Raw genomic sequence first — 4,871 nt, 5'->3', positions numbered from 1 at the left:
AGGAGAAGAGGAGAGAGAGAGAGAGAGAGAGAGAGAGAGAAGAGAGAGAGAGAGAGAGAGAGAGAGAGAGCAGCGTTCGCCTACCCATACTTTGTCTTAAATTCCCCTACCCTTCGTCTGTCGCCAGTCAGCTGAGCAACGCAGAGATCCTCCAGAAGATGATCCCAAAGGCTTTTGTGGTCAAAGCCTTCAACGTTCTCTCCGCTTACACCTTGGAGTTTGACAAGCAGTCGTCAGGAAAACAGGTAAGAAACTGCGTGACTATTCATTGAAAACGAGCAAAACTATGAACTTTCAAAGGTGACACTTTAATTGTGTTAAAGTATGATAGTTTCATCCGATATATTCTGTTGATATTCTTGCCATAATAACGAGAAGAATTAATGCAAATTTGGCCCTTTTTTGTGTGAAGATGATGAAATCTATCGTCTCACTTTTTCCAAACGTACTGCGACACAACAGCCACTTAATCAAAATTTAATAGAAATTGGAACCCCATAATCCTAATTAAATCTTATTCATCATAATCTGCTTTGTCGTATCACCCCTTAACTGAACTCTAATATAACAATGTTTCACAATATAATTTAAATCATAACTCGAGTGTCTGTCTTGACCGCTTGCACTGCCACCGACAGTCCCCCTTGAAATAGTTTTCTATGAAAGATAGAAAATTAATAAATCTAGGGGAAACTAAAATAAATTAAACAAATTCTCAGAGCGCGATACGCAACATATTCAACGTCAGCTTTTGCGTGTCATATGTCCGGAAAAATGGTAATTTTTAACTCACAGTAACAGCGCCCTTAAGCACTAATTATAGTACTAAGGTCAGAATTATGAATATAAGCAGGCTATCTGATATACTTGTGACACATTACCTTAATAAAATGTGTACCAAGTTTTACACAGTAGACTATAATATAATTTTTGAGAATGCACTGGTCTCCTTCATCATAGTATGGTAACATGACTTGTAGGGGCATTGGCGTCATTGGTTTTACTAAGCGGATAAATCGATAAAATTCCAAGGACAAGGATGGGGACACGAGAGCAATACAAACACGGGAGCAATATAAACACTAATTCAGCTTGATTCATTTAATATCAAATGGCGATAGTGGGACAATAAGTCAATAAAGTGTATACGACAACAAAAATCGAAGGCTACAGGTCATCATAAAGTAGAATTCAATGTCAGAAGAAAAAAATGTCAAAATTGGTCAATATATCAATTCAGAACGCGAAGTAGCCAATGCTGAGAAGCTAGTAATAAACCACAAGAAATCTAAAGATTTAAAAAATCGACGAAAAGTAAGAGTATATATTTTTATAAACTGATTTTATCTTACAACTATAACAATTAATCTCTGAAATGATTTCGATTCGAGTTTCGCAAAACTAGCACGGTGAGAAAATTATAAAAATGTGCTCCACATCACAAAACGAGAAGAGTAAAAGATGGTTTAATTTTGAAATGTGTTCAGATGATATTCAATGCTAATACCTAAATGAATACATGTAGGTGTATTCATGTAAATATAATGTTCATGTTTTCTTTGCGTGCATATAAGTACATAAACCTCACTTCCCTGTTTCCAGATCCCTGTCGCGTCCGACCACCCTGACGCCAAGCGCGAGGTGCTGGAGCTGGTGAAGGAGATGGGCTACCCGGCGGCCGACTACGGGCCCCTGAAGATGGCCCGCCAGATCGAGGCCATCCCCCTCCAGCTGATGCCCAGCTGGAGGGTCCCTATGCTAGTCGTCAGCTGCCTCTGGCTGATTCACTACGTCGTTCTCTTCGTCAAGTGAGTAGCCAGGATGGGAAGTCCGTAGTCAATTCAGTGAAAGCAGAGAAAGCAAATTGGCGAAGGATCCCGGATGGCATCCCGTCATTGATATCGTTTTCTTTTTAAAAAATGATAAATAAACAAATAAAACATTCTGTCATTCATAAACTGTCTTTTAATTTGCAATTGTGTTTTACCAGATTCCAGGTTTGCGGGACTCTCAAATATGGCGAGCAATGGGCCTATAGGACTCTGAAACATCTTGCTCTCCTTAATTTCAACCGCGCAACAGCCATCACTGCCCTGTGGACGCTGACGGCTTGCTACATGCCAGGTGTAATTTTATATACACGTATTCTGAAGAAGTAGTATTAACGGTATTCAGTATGTCTAGAGATTAATATATTTTAGCATAATTTTTTTTATGATTCTCTAGTGCTAAACGATAAGCATGCAGAGAACTTGGACGAGAAGGCCGCTCTATAGTGGATACGATAATAAAAATGTCCTAATCTTAACGCTAAAAAACTAATAATTCAGTCTTTCGTTCAGGTCTTATAGCAGCTTACACACAGCTCGCATGGGGTACCAAGTACAGGAGATTCCCTCCCTGGCTGGACGCGTGGCTCAAGATGAGAAAGCAATTCGGTCTGCTCATGTTCCTCCTCGGCAGTTTCCACGTATGTTTATGATCCTTGAGTGTGTGTGTGTGGGGGGAGGGGGTGTTTATGATCTTACTGATTATGTACAGAGATTTGGTCAGCTAAGTTCCAGTGAAACTACTCAAAAATCTTTGCTTGTTTATTCATGACAGGGCGTGAATGCACCTAAAGTTATAGAGTGAACTGGGTTTTCAAAGAGAGTTAACAAAATGGGGTCTTTTATACATTCTATGAGAGGCAGAACTGTTTTTATGAGGAACGGGTTAGGTTTGCAGAATGGAATAATATGTTATGCACACGTATATATACAACTCTGTGAGGAGAAAACGTAAAAAAAAAAATTTAGGTGGCTATTTTCACAAATTACAAATATGGTTCTATAATTCAACCTGGCAATTTGTTTACTCTCACTAATATACCATCACAAATATATATCCATTCTTACAATCTAACCCATTATCCTCTACCTAACAAACATATTCTCTCTGAGCAATATACTATCAATATATATATATATATATAATATATATATATATATATATATATATATATATATATATATATACGTTTTTGCAATCTAATTCACAACTCTTTATCTCAAAAACTCATTAAAATTTCATTCTTTCTGAGCAATATACCACTAACCTACCAGCAGGACTCATTAACCTTTCTAATACTTTCCCAGACGTGCTTAGGACTAGCCTTGTGGTCCAGTAACTACGACCCTCTAGTGTGGGACCCTCCCTCAGTTATCGTGGCGAACGTTTTATACAATGCAACTACTTATTACACCAGAAACGTTACTGTGTATGATTCCCAGATGAATCTCCAGGGGGAAATATTTTTAACGCTTGGTGAGTGTGAGTGGACGGTGGTTAGTTCTTTTTTTATTGTTAAGGATAACTTTTAGGTGTAATGGGGAAGTTATGAGAATAGTATTCGGTAAGTATGTGTAGTTTGCAATTAGTTTTATTGAATTTTATGATGTGCTTTAGATGAGAAGTGATGACAAACAGATGTGGATGAAACGAATTTTATGTTTATGACGAAAGGATAACTAATGCATTCTAATTTCTTTGCCAGGAACCGTTTCTATTTTTCTCACGATTTGCTTGGCCGTAACTTCGCTGCCTTCCGTGAGTTCCTCGCTATCTTGGAGGGAGTTTTCCTTCATCCAGACCAAGCTCGGGTGGTCGTCTCTCATCGCAGCCACGGTTCATGATGGGGTCCTCGGCTGGGGGTACAAGCCAGAGGATTACAAGGTGTGCGGCCTACCATCCGGCGCTCAGGTAAAGCACACTAAGATAAGGAAATAGATAAAAAAGCTGGGAGGTAATAAAAGTAAAGGTTGATAACGGTAAAGTATACTAAGGATGAATAAAGAAGGCCAAAGGCATAGACAAACAAAAGGATTGATAGAGATAAAGCATGATAAGAGTGAATAATGAAGGCCAAAGAAATAGATAAATAAAAGCTGGAAAGAAATTCAAGTATAGGGTTAAAACAAAATAAGGGTGAATAAAGAAATTCAAAGGTAAATAAAAGTTGGTAAGAAAGAAAGGTAAAGGATTGATAACGGTATAAAACAAGATGATTAAATAAAAGTTTGGTTGAAACAAAGGTACAAGATTGATAAAAGGAAAATTATATATATATAACAAATGATAGCTAAAAATAAGAACAAAAATGTTAAAGAATATATAATATAGACAAAATATGAATAAAAGCAACATATTAAGAAAGGTGAAAGATTAATACAGAAAAAATAAGTATATAAAGAAAGAATAAATAAAAGTAGAAAGGAGTGTGTTTAAAGTTTACAATCTTTCATAATCATTATTTAAGTTTACATATGATAAAGGCAATGCTTTTCAAGTGTAACGAGGAAACTACCTCTCAGAATTATCATTTTTTATTTGTTATGCCTATTTTTTCTGACGTTATATAATTATAACAACAGAACCCCTTTTTTTACGCAGTTAGATGAATTACGCTCCCTGGTCTCAAGTGTTTAATCTATGTGGCAAGGGCAAAGTTCACTCTCGTAGATAAAGAGGTTAAGTTTGACAGTTCTCTGATGAATGATTGCATCCTCGCCGGCGTTTGTATCCTGACGTGCCCTTTGGTTGAGATTTATTCATTTTCACTTTAGTTTGATGGGTATTTTTATATAATCTGCCTGTGCTTTTGGTTTGGGGTGTTTGACCTGTGTTTGAAGTTCGTTGTTTTTCTTTTTAATTTAATGGGTATTTTTGTATATTTTGTCGCCTGTCTGGACTATGGCTTTGCAGTGTACTAATGATGGTAAGACTATGAAGGAATTATGAATTACTGTTGTTTATAAGAAGATATATTGTGTTTACCTCCTTACTCGTTGTTTCTTCATGGTATGCCACACTGCAGTACTGAAGGAAGATAA

The 4,871-nt window shown here is 36.9% G+C and overlaps 1 long non-coding RNA gene across 1 annotated transcript in view; it reads left to right on the top strand.

The window, feature by feature from the left end:
- The first annotated feature begins 3,542 nt into the window (after positions 1–3,542).
- LOC119573134 overlaps positions 3,543–4,871 on the top strand; it is a 5,020-nt gene continuing 3,691 nt past the window's right edge. The window contains exon 1 of the long non-coding RNA XR_005228768.1: positions 3,543–3,741. This is a non-coding gene — a long non-coding RNA (uncharacterized LOC119573134). The remainder of the gene's footprint in view (positions 3,742–4,871) is intronic.

The sequence above is a fragment of the Penaeus monodon genome, chromosome 5, assembly GCF_015228065.2.
Source record: "Penaeus monodon isolate SGIC_2016 chromosome 5, NSTDA_Pmon_1, whole genome shotgun sequence".
NCBI lineage: Eukaryota > Metazoa > Arthropoda > Malacostraca > Decapoda > Penaeidae > Penaeus > Penaeus monodon.
This window is presented reverse-complemented; position numbering and strand designations above follow the sequence as displayed.